General features: G+C 32.7%; 1 protein-coding gene across 4 annotated transcripts in view; it reads left to right on the top strand.

Annotated features, from left to right (window-relative positions):
* The window catches only part of LOC132697375 (gastrula zinc finger protein XlCGF53.1), a 343,567-nt gene that overhangs the window by 260,570 nt on the left and 63,188 nt on the right, over positions 1–19,809 (top strand). Inside the window, exon 1 of one of the 4 annotated variants that reach the window (XM_060662827.1) lies at positions 17,796–18,055. The exons of the other annotated variants lie outside the window; for them this stretch is intronic. The gene's annotated coding sequence lies outside the window, so the exon portion shown is untranslated. Of the gene's footprint in view, positions 1–17,795; positions 18,056–19,809 lie in introns of those variants that run through there. 4 annotated transcript variants of the gene reach the window in all.

Genomic DNA, 19,809 nt, shown 5'->3' on the forward strand with positions numbered 1-19,809 from the left:
GTTTTTCCTCCATTAGATTTGTAGAATTCCGGTTATAACCTCGCAGATATTAGCTACTTAACAATTTTAATATTTACACTTGGCGGTTAATCGTAAATCAATGAGTTAGCGGTTTGATATAACTTTTTGTCAGTTTCGTCCAAATCCAAACCATACATTTTATGATAGACATTTTTTTGGAATATTATTTATTTTCAAACTTTATCGGCTTTAAAATCACAAAAATTTATACTGAATTAGGTCTCATCCTAATGATTCCACTAACCAAACCTTCTAATATAATATAATCGATGGAAATAACTAACCGGCACTTTTATTACCTACCTAAGTCTTTGATGGTCGGAGAGAAAAAATTTCTAATTATAGGTTTAAATTTCGATCTGGAATTTCAGGCAAATTACTCTGAACAAAGTACGGTTAATATAGAGCAACTTCGCAAAGCACCGTTACATCGTCGATTTTGATAATTGGGCTGGTTCCATTAAGTCTCACTGCGTCTCCACTGCGGTTATTTGCCACCGATTTTACTAAAACTGTATCCATTTGCTCTCTCCCAATCTGCAACGAGTGCCAAGTCAAGCAATCCTCGATCGGTATCTGATATATTTGAAACGATAATTGTGATGCTCTGATTTAGAAATTGCATTTTTTTTGTCTAATAAATAGTGATTAGTGATAGCTCCGAGATGTATAATCATTTTCGGCACTACCTGAAACAATCGATCTTAGGACAACTTTGCTTAGGACTTAGGACTATTGCTTCTACTATTTATCTACGGAGGACATTCTCAACTCTATTTGCAAACATACGAAAATCGATCTCTAAAATACTAACCAAAGCTATGAAAAAAAAATATAGATAATATAATTATGAAGACGATTTTCACACACTCAAAAAGAAATCTTCAAATTGCATTTAAAATGACCCAAAAGAGGGTTCGGAGTTAAGTTAACTAACCACCAAAACTTTTAAAATACTATTTGATATTCTATTTTTGTTTACGCCATTTTGTTGACATTTTTAACAATTTAATAGTTGAAAAAATACTCAGTTTGCATGCTGATTATAGCTAGTTTGCAATTAATTATAATATTTTTGGATGCGCAAAACCACTCGGCATTTGCCAAATAGGATAGTATTAGCAAATATTTCTTTTGTCACTTTGGTGGTAGGTCTAGTTTTATGTTTAGTTCAAACACACGATCATGGTCAATGCCTTTCTGTAACCTGTACAACTTGTCTTTTCTTCATAACCTTTATGATTTACGCTTCATTTGTGCTGAGCCGCATGCCTCTCTTATAGTCCTTAATATCTCATTTTGATATACAATCTGCCTGAATCTATTTTAAAATCGTATTGACTTAAAAAAACTACGTTAAAAAAATCCAGCATTAAAAAAACCAAATGATCTCATTACGAACGTCAAATAAAAAAGACAAATTGAACGCTGCATATTTGGAAAGTCTCCGTTGGCATTTTGTTATTCACATTTGCCTCAAAATATTTTACTTCCCGGCTGTAATATAACACGTTTTCCTATTATCTGAAATCTAGGAATTTTAAAAATTACCATTTTTGATTCATAAAAATTTCTCTTATATCATAAAAGTTTATTTTTTTGGAATTAATTATATACAGCACATTTTTGTTTATTTGTTTTTCTAGAATATTTCTTTACATAAAGGCCCGACATAATTATTAATAAAAGTCAAATGGGTTTTCAAGATATCCCAGGTAATTTATTACTTTAATTATGTCAAACTAATCTTGCTGCGAATACGCTGACGCACAGTTATTTTTACTGCTGCAATAGTGGCGGTCGATTCACAGCATGTAGCGCTACCTAGCGGGGAAATCTCCAGGGATTCTGACACATTGTGTTAACACAGCTTCATGTATACGCAGTTGTTATTAAATTTTAATATAATATCATGTTATTTACGGCTAGGCGTTTCTCAACCTTTCAGTATTCGCGGCCCAATTAGCAATCATAGTTTTCATCGCGATTCCCACATGCAATAAAATGACATACAACAATTATTAACTATTATTAATTAGTTGGAGTTGGGAGTTTCCAAAATGTGAAATTGTTTTTGACAGTTTCCAATAACATGTTACTACAATTATTATTTATTTAGAAATCCCGTTCACTGTCAGAAAAATTGGAAATTCTGACAAAAAAAATGATGCTCTTTTTTTTTAACCAGACATCGCATCATCCATTTTTTTATGAATTTGAAAAAAAAACTTAGAAACGTTGCTTTTATGAGGAACATCAACAGATAAAGATCTGCTTTGATACATATACCGCAGAAATAAAGAAACGTCAATATACTTAAGGATAGTTATACAGCACGCTCCTTTAAAAACTGTAACAAGCTTACTAAAGGCTGTACCCCTGTTGTAATGTTGTACTGGTATAAACTAAGGCAAGGACACTTGCTCGTGGATAATGAAGAATATCCCACGAAGAAACACAAAACTGGCACCTTGTTAGACATGAACAGGGCAAACCTGAAAAGTCTGATAAGGATATACACTGTGTCCCATTTTGGTCGCGACTGAGGGGTATGTCCCGTGTTAGTGAAGATAGAACCTTGCGTTTTCCCAAACCTTTGTTACTTTCTTGTGAAACAAAAGATGGCGTAAACAATTTTTTTATTACTTGCTTAGTTTTTAAAATACAGGGTGATTTTGAACATTTGAAGTTTTGGGACATCCTTCGTATCGCGGATATCCTATGAAATGTAGAAAAGCTGAAAAGCGCATCCGTTATAGGATTTTACGTAGAATTCAGTGGCGTAGTCAGTTTTTTCCTAAATGGTTTCGTCTTTTTGAAAAACAATAAAGTTTGGTTTTTTTGAATGGAATACCCTATATCTTATATGTCAATGTGATTCCGCTTGATATGAGCTTCTCAAAAATGTATATCGACTGACACAGTTTCTCGTTTTGGTTTATCTTTGTTAAATTATAAATGTTAATATTAAACTAAGTTGGCTTCATGCAAATTATAAAAGTTGTCGTGTACGTATTGTCGAGAATAAATAAGTTAATTATTTTAGATGAAATGAAAATGATGAAAATTAAAAAAATATCATTTTTGTGAGGTCATCAAACTGACTACGCCACTGAATTCTACATAAAAAATCTATATCGGATTCTCTTTTCACAGTATCCTGGAACTTGAAAATCTGACGAGTTTTATACTGCATGGAAATGTGTCGCAGCGGAAGGCAAGAGGGACACAATAAACCCAACATGTAACAAAAAAATAAGGATTCCATTTTGCCATTTTAATAAATTTTCAAATAAAATTTTAATAAACGAAATGGTGGGACATCAATTATACAGTTCCCCGGAAAAGAGCAATAAAACATTTTCTCTATAATTCACAAAACTATATTCAATTTCAGGAAAAATTAATTATAAATCTTCTTCGACTAAAAATTAACACAAATTGGCGGTTACGACTTTTATTAGATACTCGAAAAGTGGCCATTGTATTCGAAGCACACTGACCTAGTCAACACAAAATACTGTCCAAGAACCGGTAAAAGTTTTCGTTCAAAATAAATAGTTAAAAATTATCTGTTCTTAGGGTATGCCAAAATCTTTTAGTGTCAAATTAACATTCATAAAATATAAACAAACAACTACTTTTGGCTAATTGGCGCTCAAATAAAAATACCTGACCGCTACGTTAAAAGAAATGATCGTTAGGTGTTAGATCCGGTTTTTTTATGGTTCAGTCACCGGTTTGTTGTTGAAACTTATTTATCAGGTTTCACATATCCAGAAATTTGCTCAAACAGTAAAACATTTTGGACTTTCGTGTTGAGATATTGAGCTATACAAACGTCTCCAAAACAATTTTCAAACATTGAATTTATCGCTAAGTATTTTTATATCATGACTATAAAATATAAAAAACCTCATCAATATTCAGTCTATTTAAAGATAGCTGAAAAGCTCGTTTGAAATATATCACGGAAAAGTGAAATGCGCAAGATTGATGGTACCTTCTAATCTAAGGCACATTTGACGGGAAATCCCACAAATAACAACAACAAAACATTCTCCAAAGCCATACACTCCCTAAAATGTTAACCTACAAATCTGTAGGTCAATATCGTTGAAAAGAAAGCAATTTAATCAGACGAAACATTTGAAAAATCATTTCCCGCTGAAATAACATGCGGGCAACATTATTTGGCATAAAAAATTAATTAAGTAATACTCAGCAGTTATTAAAATTAACTAGAGAACTTCGTATTATACGAAGCGATTGCAACGCCGGGTGGTATTTTGAAATTGTTTGTAGTTACAAAACAAACTACGCTACCAAAAATTTATCAATCGTTACAGATACGATGCTGGATACTTTGCCAACTCTTACCAAATTCTAGTTAAAAGTATTTATTCCTAGTAAATTTTTGATTAAATTAAACCTAAATTCGTGGGTGCTATTATTAGGGTATTCAAAACATATTAGTACTTACCTATGGTAAGAGTCAGTACTGCCTGTCAGTAGGCGTAATTAGTCTTTATCGAAAATAAAAATAATATTGTTTTTGTTTTTAAATGCTTTTGAGTTAAGGTTGTATTAAATGTTTTTTTTTTCCTGACTGCTATACTAAGAGTTGTATTAAATGCATTAAAAATGAAAGTAGGGCAAATAAAATAATGTTATAAATCCAGGGCGTTTTTGTCCTGCACGAGTAACAGCTGCCTTTTTTTTTTAAATAGTGTATATTAGATTTAAATATTGTTTGTGTTAATTACCTATCATAATTTTTAAGGAGTATAAAAATCTGTCAAACCACAGTATATAGTATGATGCCATTTCTGTAATGCTCCATTGTTTTTCCTGTCATGTTTCGCTATCTTCTTCGTCAATTAATAGCATTTCTATAATTGAAAAACGTTATATTACTAATATTTCGAGTACTTAAAAAATAGGAAATCTTCCACAAAGTCATACTTTTCTTAAACACATATGATGACGTTCTATTTAAAATAAAAAAGTTGATACACAAACAACTTTTGTCTTAAAGAATTTTTGATACTTATTTACAGGTTGTGTTACAACGGCCGCTGCGGACAGAAATAAACTGCCATTGAAAGTCTACAAAATTGGATTAAAAGAATTTTTTTAAGAAATTTGAAGATTACGTAAAGGTAAAACAAATGAAAATGTAAAACTAGAAAAAAGTTAGCCATCATTTGTTGTTAAATATTGTATAATACTGTAACAAGACTCAATTTAGTGGAGGTATTTATTAATTAGTTTGGCCAAATAAGTATTTAAATGATCCAATAAATGCCGAAATATATTATAATTTATAGAATTATTGTAACAGCTTACTGTATACAGCAATTTAATTTACAGAGTTATTCAAACTCGATGGCCTATTAGAAGCATCAGGAGAAAGGAAATTAGTAGCCATTTAAGTTACCATTTTGCTATAAGCAAACAGTCATTTTTGGATCGCCTACACATTATGCAGCACAAATTTGACATTTACTTCTGTCAAAATCTAACAGCTTACATTTTCAAAATTTCAGGTCTTCTCGAACCTTCAAATCTTCAAACTTATCACAACTCTAACAGGGAATTTCTATAATAATACGCGCGGCCCTAAAGATGAATTTACGGGATAAACGGAATATTTTATGTACTATCAACTTCTGTTAATACTAGTCAATTTTAAGTTTACAACCAAATGCGCACTATCTTGAGGTTCATGTCTGTATAATGTACACTGAAGGGGCTCAAATGTCAGTTCCTGGAAATTTTTTCATGAAACAAAAACGGAAACTTAAATCAAATTGTAACTTATTTTTCAAATACATATTCTTTATAAAACTAAATAAAATAATACATCAGCAATAACAAAAATGGAAGAATTCAAATAGTCAAATGCGACAACGGTGCCAGTTTTGGTTAGATTGATATGATTGTCAGTTCATGAACGAATGACGAATTAAGTCGCCAAGAATGAATAAATTAGAATGGAATTTAACAGCCCTAATTTAGAAGTTCACTTAGCGACAATAGGTGCTATCTAGGGTTACCTAGGGTTACCCCAGTGGGATTTGATATAATTTAAGAAAGTTTATGCCCCCAACAGTTTATCACTACGAAAGTGATTTTTTTTTGCAACTCGTTGTGGTGGATAATAAAATAAAAAGGATAAAGTTCTGAGCGAATGTAGATATTATATTGTGTTGTAACAGCTTAATTTCCAATATTTGGTATTTAGTCCATTTTCTGTTTTTGAAGAGCCTTGCACTAAACAGTATTATATCTGATGCTGAGCAGTTTTTAAAGTAATTTAAAAGATTTCTGTTTGTGTGTTGTAATTAAAAAATTGCAAGCCTCATCGACTAGTAGTACCAGAACTAAACTGTTCTCTAGCAGCTATGTACTTCAGTATCAACGTATTTTGTTTTTAATATTATTAGGTGATGCCACCATTCGCGTGACATTCTTGCACAATAATTCCGACGTTTCTGTAAGAATGGGTAGTATTGGCTATTGTGGAGAGTACAGGTTGCCCATAAGAAGCACGTAGATTAGTGTGTAGAAAAACCTTTATTGTTTGTTCCACCTAAATTGTACCTGTTGTTACCTGACTTTGTGTATGTACTTTGATGTGCGTATGGGCATAACTGGTTCCTGATTATTTGTATTTTTGGCTCTTGTTTCTTTTACGCGGCTCACTAACCTCCCGGCTGGACAACAATTTCCGGTTTCATCCTAGTGCGACTAAAGATAGAAAGAAAAAAGGTAATAACTCGTTTGCCTCGGTTTAATGGTTTTGATATTGGAAGTTTGGTCAATCTATAGCATAAATAAATACAGAATGCAGAAATATATGTCATAGGTACACGCTTTTTATGATTTTGGACAGAAAGTGCTTAACTATTTGGATCTAATCCAAAAACATTGTTACAGAATAGTAAAGATACAATTGCCACCGATAAAAAAAGCAATTAGGGCCATGTCGAAATAAATTTTTGCTAGTCTTAGAGATTGAGCCGAATTTAATTACACATTTACAGAAAAGCTTGAGAACGGTAGGCCGCGAGTGTGGCCGGTACGCAGCTAATTTTCGAATTATCTTCGCGGTCTTTTCTGGCGATAAATCAGTTTTTGTGTCGATATTTTCTGAGCGCCCTTGTAATTTTAGTGAAAATAGTTGTGGTTCGTGTCCTATACCGTGTTATTAACCTAATCATATTTGTAAATTTTGCTTAATTTATACAGGAAGCGAACGGTTAAGAATACTTACGCGCCATTTGATCGAAAGATAAAATTTATCAGCTTTCTGTTTAAAATGGCAACGTAGCACGGCGACTAAATAGATGATATCCGGTGAAATCAAACGTATCAAAAGCGTTGAGTTACGTAATAAATATAAATAATTCTCTTAATGGTGTGTGTTGTATGCCGCGGTTTGTATAGAATTTGCTACTGTGTAACATAATAAATATCTACCACCTACAGAAAATAACTTATTTATAGTTGATATGCGGAAAAACAGCGAGCAACGAAAATAGCAAGGTAACTTTGGAAGAAGTTATAACTATACCCTCTATTTAGTCTGCGCCTAATGACAAAAAAAATGTTTACAAAAACACGATTGTTCTAGACAAATAATGCAACAAGCTAGAAATATATTCATAGTTATCAAAGAATCAGAAATACAATTAATCAATGCATCAGTCATTTTGGCAGTCAATCTCTTTAGACAGTCTTTAATTTTGTCGATATATTTTCATATGTTTTTTGAAAACTACACAATATGTACTTTTCCAACACAGTCGGGCACTCCGAGAGCCCGATTCATTGATCATTGTGCTAATAGACTTCGAACAAAACATCAAATCCGGTTTGCTCGGCTTCATTTCAGTTTTAAAGCATTCAATCGATTCCTCATTTTGTTTTAATAGGGAGAGTATGAGATAATATGTATGTAGAGCGCTCGATGCGTTATTTAGGCAGTTCGTAATTTTCACATAAAAAAAAATTATATTCTGCTGCAAAAACCTCCACAATTTGTAAGTAAATTACGTTTTCTCCACAAGCAACATGCACAGAGTTTTCGGATGACTCATGAGAAAATTCCTTGACAATTTAAAGTTTAAACCTTTTTAACCTTATAGTGATTAATTGATTATTATTTAAAAAAAAAATTTAAATAGTATATTATGCAACAAGTTAATGAACTTATTGCGTAATATTTTTTTTCTTTACTTTTTACTTTTTCTACTATTATTAATGTTTGGGTAAATTTTTTGCAAAACAGTACAAATAATACATTCATCATGTGACGTGTCACGTGATCATCAGAACTAACGTCAAAATACCACCAATAACCTGAACAGTCCATAAGGTAAGGTGGGTGTTAGAGCGCACCAAAAAATGAATAGGTGAATTTGTAAATTCATTAAGTGTTTGATATCATTGTCATAGGATTGTCTGCTTATGAAAGTAAAGCAGCTATAGTATAGTTTGTTGACCAATCTCAATAAAAATTTGAAAAAGTTAAGCATTTTCTAAATACCAAAATTTTTAATTTTTTTGTGCCAAGTACGCATTTGCCCCATGATTTCGGGGCGAGTGCGTTTTCTTCTATATTTGAGCGTAAAAGTGCCGAACTATAAACGAGGCAAGAGCAATCATCTTCTTCTTTCAAATAAAATTAACACAAAACTGACCCAAAAAATACTGGAGCTATATACTTTTTAAATTTTATTAGAAAACAATCGAACTCAAGAAATTAACAGAAAAATGTTTCAAAACTCACCACCTTAAGAAAATCTTGGGAAAATCAACATACGAAAGTGTAACAAAACATGGGTAAGTAACTTAATAAATTTTTAAGATTGCTTTCTTCCGAGTCACTTTTATCGGCGGCTTTGTATTTTTTTTAACTGGATCTGCCCTTAGTTTTGATATCTGTTTTCTCTCGGAATTCTAAAACATCTTTGTTTGTTATTACTTCTGCCCCTAAACAAACACTTAAATGTGTGGCGTGCCCATCATATATAACTAATACTGGACGTTCAGGAGGCAACTGACTTATGAAGCTTAAACTGCGAAAATATCTCTTACACTAGACAAACCACTTAATTAACATACATACTCACCAAAAATTACGAACTAATGTTTATAAATTTCAAAAAAATTCCCAACTCGAGTATAAATTTCAAATGGGCAATCAAATTGAGCAATGTGTCACTAACACAACGCAAGACACAAATGGCCAGTAGTGATTGGGTTACGTGGGGCGAATTATTTAGAGACAGTCTTCATAGATGGCAGCACTATTCGTTACGAAACTTGAAAAAAATTGAAAATGCTGCACTTGTCCCAAAAATGCTCTTAGCCCACCTTACCTTAGTATTGGAAAAAAACTTGGATGTTGTGGAATAATCTTTACCTCTCCTTGTTGAAACAAAATTAATTTATTAATCTAGGGATGTAATTCTCGACCTAAAGTGTGAAACGTAAAAATAATTTAAGCATTAATTATTTTTACGTTAAATAAATATTACCTATTTGTTTAATAATATTTGATAATATTTTAACTCAAATTACAATTGGTTTTTGCAGAGCAGTTCCTTAATATCGCAGTTTGTTTCAAAGCCTCATACAGCCATTATGTACTTAGAGTGTTATTTCATTCGAAACACTCAGCATACCGTGAGAACAATTTAAATGTTTAAATTTTATCTCAAACTCCCAAGCGTGGTCTCCGTACCCACCGTAAAAATTAAGTTACGTCGTATTTCATTTAAATGCTTCGAACCTCCGATAATTATTTGTACGCTTACTACTTCCTAATTAATCACTTATCCGATTATATACAGTTAGTATGTCTCTATACACCTGTAATTCGGCTGTATTAATTCGCTGTGCGCTAAATTACAAAACGTACTCCCATTATTATTAGTTACTCTCAACTGTAACAAAACTTAAATCTAATTGCAAATTAAGTAGCCAAATAAAAGTACAAAACAGAGTATGCTCCGAACTCGACACCGCGAATTATAATTTCAACCAGAGGGGAAAAAATCAAATATAAATCGCAACTACCATTTATCGGTATGTTATTACAGTAACTTTCGCAATATTAATGTATAAATATAGACCGTTGGTGCTACCTTAATGGATTTTTAAGTGCCCGCACTAGAATATACATACGCCGCCAGAAAAATTATTTTGATAGGTTAGTCTTAATTTGTTGCTTTTGTACCAAAATCGGATCAAGGCAACTAACTATAGTTTCGTTGTCGGCGAAATTAAAGACATTTCCTAATCGAACTAATTAAAAGGATTATCGACTATCTTTATTTATCATGGTTGAATGGAAAATAAGCAATATGAACGTTATGGTTATATGCGAGCCACTACACTAAAATAATAAATAAGAAGGAAATATTTCTAGCGCAGTAGCCCCACGTAAAAAGTACACTAATAACTACGAGATTAAAGCTTTAAACTTTCTCCTTTCTCCATATATATATTTACTTCATAATAATGTTAAGTAAATATTCAAAAACCAACATTTGAAACTCGAAAATTTTCCACCTATGACCACGCCATGATGGACAGAACCGTAACGAGGATTTGTGTCCGTCCGCCTGCATCCCACTAAATTCCGGTAAAATGATCAAATCAACTGGGTATTTAAATTATTCTCGATTTAGATTTCTGGTCCTTTAGGACTAATTTGATGCTACGCCAAAATATAAGTAACATATAATTTAATTTTTTATTTTATAAATTCTATTTGTTTTATCTCGTTAGTAAAGAAACAACCAGACCAAAGCGAAAGTTCAAATATTATTAAATCAGAATAGTTGATTCTATTTTGACGTCCTTTTGAAATGTATCAAAAACGAAATCGGCACCAGTTTCCGATGAGAATTTTGCCATTGGATGAGTCCAGAAACTTGACTTCCGAGGCGTTATTTAGCCAGTATGTAATTTTCACATAAACATTCAGCTGAAAATACCCTCAAAATTTCTAAGTAAATTTTCTCCTCAAGCAACATATCACAGAGTTTTCAGATGACTCATGGGAAAATTCCTTGACAATTCAAAGTTTTACAAAAAAAAAGGGTTTTAAATAGTATATTATGCAACAACTTGATAAACCCCACTTTAGTCACGAGTTTGTTGTGCTTTGGCTTGTCTGAACAAGTTGATGAACATGTTGCGTAATATACTTTTTCTTTACTTTTTAGTTATTCTACTATTATTGGGTACATTTTTTGCAAAACAGTACAAATAATACATTCACTATGTGACGTGTGACGTGATCATCAGAACTAACGTCAAAATACCATCAATAACCTGAACAATGGACAGTTCATATAAATTGTAGAGAATAAATCAAAAGAAAAAGGGAAAGTAAATATTTTTGGATTTTTTCTGGTTTTCAACGAGAAAAAATCGTCATTTACATATACGATTTTTTAAAAAAAAACAAAGTAGGTGCCGAAATTTTTGTCAAATCAGGGATAAAAGTTCAATTTTCAGGAAATACAGTATTTCCTACGGGAAGAAAACAGTTTTTTAACGAACTCGGATACTTTTGCAATATACAATGTTCCCCATAATATTCCCCACAGATGGAAAAAAATTGTTTGTAAGGAATGGGATGCATGTCCGATTATCTAAAAGTACATTTTGACATCAGTCACATAACCAATGTTAAAGCGGCAAGTTCCGAATTTCGACCTGAAAGTGGGGTTAGATGGATAAATATGAAAAAAACTTATTTGATATTCCAAACGAAAGAAAATGACGACCGGGGCACATAAAAATAGAAAACCTTGCCCTATTTAGGAAGCATTGGTGTAACAAAATAGCCATATCCCAACCTTCATGAACCCAGCAGCAGGTAGATTGTGCTTGTGTTTATTTCGACTAAAAGTTCGAAAAAATATTGGTGGATTAATAAAAATACAGTCAATATAAATTCCTGATAGATATGAAAAAAGTAATTTCAGAATAATAAGTAAAAGTAATCATTTTGTTTGGTTTGCATTCCTCTTTAATAGTTTGCAGCTAATGGTAAAATTGTTCAACTCATAAAACTGCAAATTCTTGCGTTATTTCTTATTAGTTCCACCACGATGCAAAAAAATTAGCGCGCTACCCTTTCGGGTATTTAAAATGTCATTGTATAAATGTTGTTAATGTCTTATCCCCAATGCTTCGGAAATCTTCCTGTTTATTATAATAAAGAAACTATTTATGTTTTCATATTATAGTGCTCCGTAACAAAAATGACTTGTTCTCCTTTTTTACAGTACCATAAATTCAAGCCTTACGGCATTGGGCTGCAAATATTTTATTATTTACTACTTTTATAATTACCTTTCATTATCAGTCTATCTACATATTTTGTCATTTCCACTCTAATAGTGTAATTAGCATTTTGAAAAGAATCTGTACCTGAAAGTAATGTCCGTTTTTGTTAGACAAAGCGCACAGCTCGTATTTACAAAAAAAATTTAAGTGTTAATTTCAAACCTAATTTACGACACAGGCACCCGCCGCTGGTGGCAAAACAAGACCTGGCGCACGATATTTGTGTTGACCAATTTATTATCCAAACAACATAAATCTTTTGTGCCATTTTATTGATAATTTAGTGCGGAGGTACCAACAATATGACTTTAGTAAATTGCATAACTATTAGTGTGGCGGTACCGCTGGCACCCTTTTTTTGTTCTGGTTTCTGCGGTGCATACAAATTGGTTTTTAGTTACTTGTACAGCTTCGTGGTAGATCCTAGTTGAGAAATCGAATTTGATATGAGGATTATGCATTTTTTATATTAGAGTTGTACGAAATAATTACCGATTCCGATCCTGTATATGATTTTACCGAGCGTGACGACCAAATTATAATTTTTCGATTTTATATTTTGATACAATTCGTGGATCGTGACTTCAACTGGTCTATTTCGATTCTTTTTAAGCGCGCTGTTGCCTCACGTAACAGACACGGACAAAAACTGACAAACGCGGTACAGTTCCTAACTGACCGAAATCTCTTTGGCATTAAACCTGGCGGGTATTTTATCTATCCTTTGGGATTTACCACAACGAAATTTTCATTTAGTACAAACATTTTTAATAAAGGCTTCTCCCATTTTATCTGATATTATGAAACTTAGTGCTTTAGATAACAGATGCTCACAAGCTGCAGCTGCAAAATATAGTTCTAGGAAAAAATAAGTTTGAAGTTGAAATGGTTATCCATCCATTCGACAGCTTTTCATGTAGTTCAAAGTAACATGCATGTATTTTATATTTTATAAAAAGTTGAACATTTTGGAAACTAATGAAGTTCTGTCATTTTATTTTAACAGTAATTTTATAAAACTCATCCTTCTGCACATTATTAATAATAGTAAGTGATTTCAAACACACAATGGGAAAATCTTAAGCCTTACAATAATTTTTTTGTTCGGCAACATAAATAAACGAATATAAGTTCTCTCTTCCTACACTGGCAGGGTGGCCAACTAAGCTAAAGCACTATTTGTTATCGCGTTAAAAAATTTCATACCAAAGTGGTCAAAAGAAGATAGTGAGAAATATCTTCAGAGTTCCAAGGTGGAAGCCAGATGGCGTAACCGCCAGCTTAAATTCTTATATTGATTTATTTCTGAAATCCGCCTAGTAAATATACTATAAATATAACATGTTTATTAAAATTAAGCTTTATTGTAGTATTTTTTGTTTTTGGCTACTATTAAGATTGGTTGTTTGTTTAAATAAACAGCCGTAGCTCCTAACCGATTGAACAAATTTGGTCTTGTTGGAAAAAAACATTTATTGCTGGAACTGATATAATAACAAAAATTTACAACAATCTATTAAAAAAAACTAAAGAGTTTAATCGAACAATATGAACACGCAAGAAGGACGCTATTACAGCTGGATTAATTTATTAATAAATTAAAAATATATTTAAAATATATAAATAAATATAGAGTTTCTTATTCCAAACTAAAAATTATACGGGGTCTTTTTTTTATGTATAGAACTTTAAGTTGGCATTACTGTTCAAGATGGCGACCGATTTAACAGCTGCCAAGTGATTTATTCTCAGTTTGGTTTGGCAATTCATCATCAATAGACTCACGCCTGAGCAACGCTTGCAACCAGTGCAATTTTATTTCGAAAATAATGGTTCTGTGCGGAATACGTATCGCGCACTACTTCCATTTTATCGTCGACAAAATCGTCCATCAGAGCAGTTAATTCGATGATTAACCATGGAACGTTTTCGCACCACATTTACTCTTATTGATAACTCGCATCCCCAGAGACGCCGTACGGTGCGTACAGAAGAAGCTATTGCTGCTGTAGAGCGTAGCATTGAGGAAGACCCGAATGAGTCCATCCGCCATCGAGCACAGGAATTGGATCTGTGTTCATCCACTTTATGGAAGATTTTGCGGAAGGATCTTGGTTTACGTGCTTACAAAATCCAACTCGTGCAAGAATTGAAGCCAAACGATCATCAAGTAAGGCGTAGATTCGTCGAATGGGCCCTAAACGAGATTGCCGTTGTTCCCGATTTTCATAAGCGAATGATGATATCCAGGAGACGTGGTTTCAACAAGACGGCGCAACATGTCACACAGCTCGTGCCACAATCGATTTATTGAAAGACACGTTTGGTGACCGCCTAATTTCACGTTTTGGACCTGTGAATTGGCCTCCAAGATCTTGTGATTTAACACCGCTAGACTACTTTCTGTGTGGCTATGTAAAGTCATTGGTCTATGCGGATAAGCCACAAAGGCTTGACCATTTGGAAACAACATTCGCCGTGTTATTGCCGGTATACGGCCACAAATGTTGGGAAAAGTCATCGAAAATTGGACGTCCAGATTGGACTACATCCGCGCCAGCTGTGGCGGTCATATGCCAGAAATCATATTTAAAATGTAATGCCACAAGATTATCGTTCGGATAAATAAAATTCATGTCAATCGAATAATCCATCGCTGTTTTATTGCAACTTAAAGTTCTATACATCGAAAACAAACACCCCTTACATGCTAGAGCAAATACAATATTACTCGAAAGGAATAATGACCCCTTAAGCAGTTTGCTTCTAAGGGAAGGTGCCGAAGAAGCCTAAAAAAATTAACATTAATGGATCCACAAAAGACAGTCGGGAATTGGAAATTCAAAATTGAAAAAAAGAAATAAATTAGTTCAATCGTTCGGAGTTATGGCAGTTTATTTAAGAAACATTGAATCATCCTCCACTATAGATGGGTGACAAACTGCTGAATTAAAAACCCTAGAATAGAGCTTAGTTTTAAAAAGCATAGATATTTGTAGTTTATCTAGTAGATGGGTTTCACATAAAAATCACTTTAAAAGTTCAAGATGACGGTTGTACTCCCTGACGTCCACCTTGGAAATCAGAAAATATTTTCCACTTTCTCACATTGACCACTTAAGTGATAAATTTTTTACCGCAAGTCTGGATGACGAATAGTTCCTGAAATTCAATATTTATTTGCGAAGTTGATCACAAGTAGCGCATTATTGCCTTGAGTTGTTTTTACGATCCCTCGTAAAAAATACTATACTAGTAGGCCTGACATTTCCTGATATTGTTATTAAAATTATAACTTCGTGTGTATAACCTTTTAATTAATAAAGGAAATATCACTAGATTTAAGTGGTCAAATGACATTTTCAGCAAATATACACTTGTTTATTAGCATAGAATTTTGCATAAAAATCAGCTATTTAATACCTAATACGTTTTCTACTATTACGTGCACACATTAACGTGAGATAATAAATTTAATCTTTCAACACTGTTGCTAATGGATTTTTTTATTTACGTTCACAACTTGTGGTTTTGTGCAGTGAGTTTAAAACCCACCATATTTTTGTTTGACAATCTTCATTATGTATTTGGACGATAGACTGTGTGTTCGAAATACCTTTTTCATGTCCGTATTCATCTTTATGTTGAATATGTATTCAGTTCGCTAATGTAGAAAAACATGAAACATACGCTATATAAATTTTTATTGAATTTGTTTTTGCATAAAGTAAGATAATTAAAGTAACGTGACTGCCTACAATTTAATCAATTAACGACACAATGTGATATTAATGCATTCAGTATGTCGCAACCCAAAAAATAACAAGTCCGTTCGAAGTGTTCAAAGTTTTTATACGTTTTCCCGATAAACATTCAACCACGCTCCTAATCAAGATTTATAAAATTGTCGTTTTAGCATTTTCAAGAATCTTAATTTTATATGGGCTAACCTTGGAGCGGTACGCAGGTCCCCGTGGAGACAAAAGTTGAAAAAAGTTATCAATCAACTTTGATCAGTTCCGCGTTCGGGAAAAAAACCTATCGATCAAAAAATTATTAAAACCTAAATTTGCGTCGCCTAAACCACTTTTAAACATGATTCTAATACCAGGTACTTAACAGACTGTAAAAAGTGCTTCGACCATACGGAAGCAGTAATAGCTTCGAGAATAACAGTGGAACATTCAGCAGACTTTTTTTTAATTGAAGCTGACTGTTTCATATTCCCATAAAAGTTCATTTTTAAACTTTTCTACAAGTTTTCCGTTTAATACAAGAAGCATTTGCATAAAATACCACGTTACTTGAGAATTGGTATCATTTAACTTCGTTTTTTTTATCATCAAACAAAATAATTGGCATCTTTTTTTTTTGGTGTTGCAACTTAAGAAACACCCAAAAAGTTAAGTAAAAAATGAAAAATTACCATTTGTTCGCGAATAATTGTTTTTGAACTTTGACTATCGCTTTGTTTTGAATACCCTCGAAAATACATATACTGCTCAAAAACTAACCCAAATGGATGCATCTCCTTGGTCGATGGTTTTTCAGAAATATTAAAACTTAACAACGTTTAATAAATTGGACAAATTTTCTTATTTTGGTTTATATCATCGCTAGGCGGTTAAGCTATGCGACATCCTGTATATGTGTATCTATATCATTAAGGAGGAAAGTGTGGTTGAGGACGGGAGTTAATAATAAGGTTTGTAACCAGTTTGACAACAGTAAAACACATTTAACCCCTAATCAGTAGTGTATAAGATTTATATTAATTTATTAAATATAAATAATTATTTAAAAAAAAATAAATAAAATAAAAAACTGTTCACGAACAAATTTACACATTAGGTTGGCATTTTGGCAAAAATTTCGCTTCTAAATATTTTTTGTAACTCATCATCCGTTCCAAGAGCATTGCTTGGAAATATTTCGCCGCTACATTTTTATGATTTAGCTTTTTACGATTTATGTCGGAATAGTCATTAATTTTATCATTTTAGTGTGACAAATTGCATCCTTTTTCCAAGAACGAATTATAATCTCGGAACACGCAACCTAATATAAAAATCGAAACCGGCGACGCTCACGAAGAAAGTAAACCGTTAAATTAAAAACAAAAGGACAAAACCGACCAAAGTAATATACTAATAATTTTACGCACATTGTAACAACGAAATTAGTAAACCGTAACAGACTTCCTTCATCGTAACTGAAACGTAAGACAAACGCCAACCTTGAAGTACGACCAAGGAAATACTGGTACCAGGAACCCGCCGCGAACGGTGGTACTCGTGTTAAGAACCCAGACACTCATTTGAAAATTCGTTGGTTCGGCTGCGGAGATTTAGATACCTACACAGGTGTCTCCCCACTTTAGCGGTACTATTCGGCTACTAACTACTTAGTCAGTCTTTCGTAGTTCCTCTGAGGTGTACCACAAAATTTTGCTTGAGTACTCGGGCCGTCGGTTCGCTGCATGGGTTAAGTTTCAACGAAAAATGGTAACGTAATATTTGCCGAGACCCTCTCGAGCATGTAGCACTAGTTTCGGTTACATTCGTTACCACTAGATTGCTGGTGTTTAAGTGTTATGTGTTAAGTGTCTGTGCCTTTTTAGGAATGCACTTGGAAAGGAATACCGAATTTAGAAAATAAGGTTGGTTATTAAAGTTTTAATCATTATTTTCTATCTGTTTCCGACGTGAGATATAAATATCAACTCTCTTACAGGAGTACGATGTAATGTCAATCAAATGTCATTAACAAATTTAAGAAAAAAAATTTTTCAAAACAAACTTATAAAAATCATATTTTTATTTTCGTGACAACGAAGGGTTTCCTGATCCCGAATTTATGACTTAACATTGTTAGTTCCATTGTCAGTTGCTCATAAACCATGCTGTAAACTTTATATCTCTACCGGGTGGGTTACTATTTTAGTTTGAACGTTTACCTTGATGCCCACCGACAATTTTTTGAATAATTGAACTGTCGAAATATATTTCCATAGCTTACTACTAAATCAGTTATATTTCCTCGTAGCGCATTCAATATTCTGGTTTTCAGCTTTTGACTCCCAAATTCTTCAAACTAGATAGGGTATGTTGTTATAACATTTTTAGATCAAGCAACATTCGCGCGTAATTTAAGTTCTCATATTTTACATCATATTCATCATAATTTTGTAAACACCCTGTATGCGATAACAGTTGAAAAATAGTTAATTATTTTCACGATAGATAATTTGTAAGAAGTAATTTTCATATCAAAAATAGTTCAATAACATATATAACATAACAATGGGAACGATAACATATGGGAACCCTGCAATGTCCCATATGTTTGAAGAGATACGGCGGCAAACTTAATTTAAATCCCTTTTACTCCGAAGTTTTCCGGAAATAAAACGAAATTGGACGATAATAATAAAATTTTTTGTTTTTGTTGAGCGTCTATCCTACAATTAATGATTGTCTCTCTTCGAACTATAAAATGGGTAATTTCGATTTGGTTAAAGCAAAATATTTTTTCTGAAGCGAGCGAAAACTACTTAGTACAAGAATATATTTCAGTGTCAACTCACAAGGAGAATCTAATTTAGCGGAGCATAGTAGACTTTGCTTGAGGCAAGTCAGCTAAAATCGCATATTGAATATTTTACCTTTTTTGGTGAAATTGTACAGCATTGCTTTACAGACTGTCAAATGCACTTAGGGCTATTAGTTATAACAAAATTTGATCACCGCTATGTCAGGGACATTCTCAACATTTAATACAGCTATTAAGAGGACCAGTTGGCGCCGCGCTATGGAAAAACACTCACATAATAAGTAAGTTTTAATCGCCTAATTTTTATAAAAACTGGTTTGAGCAGTTTTGCGAAATGAAATCTATATTCTTTCATATTACCGTAATTAAACGTGAATAATTAAAGCATGAAGGCTGATAAGCTTTAACATTCATAAGAAGAAAGCATGACTATTTTTATTCGGTGACTGACAGAGGTGAAATCCGACTTTTTAAAATAACCATTTTAATATCAAAATCCGTTAGCGTTGCGAGAACTGTAACCAATCGAGAGGTTGGATCCACAGGAACATCGAAGTTATTTTTGCTCTTTTATTAGCGTAATATTATTTTTGTGCTTCGTAGTCTAACTTTATTTTTTTCATTCCGCGTTTTTATTTATTCTCTTTAACGTAAAAATGTAAAACATTTAACAACAAGCTCGAATTGTCTACCGGTTATATAAAGTTTATATACTGGGTGTCGCCATAACTTATTAATGAAAATTGGATTTGGTCGGTAAATATGAATGCAAATGTTGTTCGTTAAAAAGATAAATGGCGTTGAATTACAAGCATTTTAAAATGAGTAAAGATTATTAATTTTGGAATCAGTGTAGGTACT

This window comes from Cylas formicarius, unplaced genomic scaffold (genome assembly GCF_029955315.1).
Source record: "Cylas formicarius isolate icCylForm1 unplaced genomic scaffold, icCylForm1.1 PGA_scaffold_1__22_contigs__length_36826433, whole genome shotgun sequence".
Lineage (NCBI taxonomy): Eukaryota > Metazoa > Arthropoda > Insecta > Coleoptera > Brentidae > Cylas > Cylas formicarius.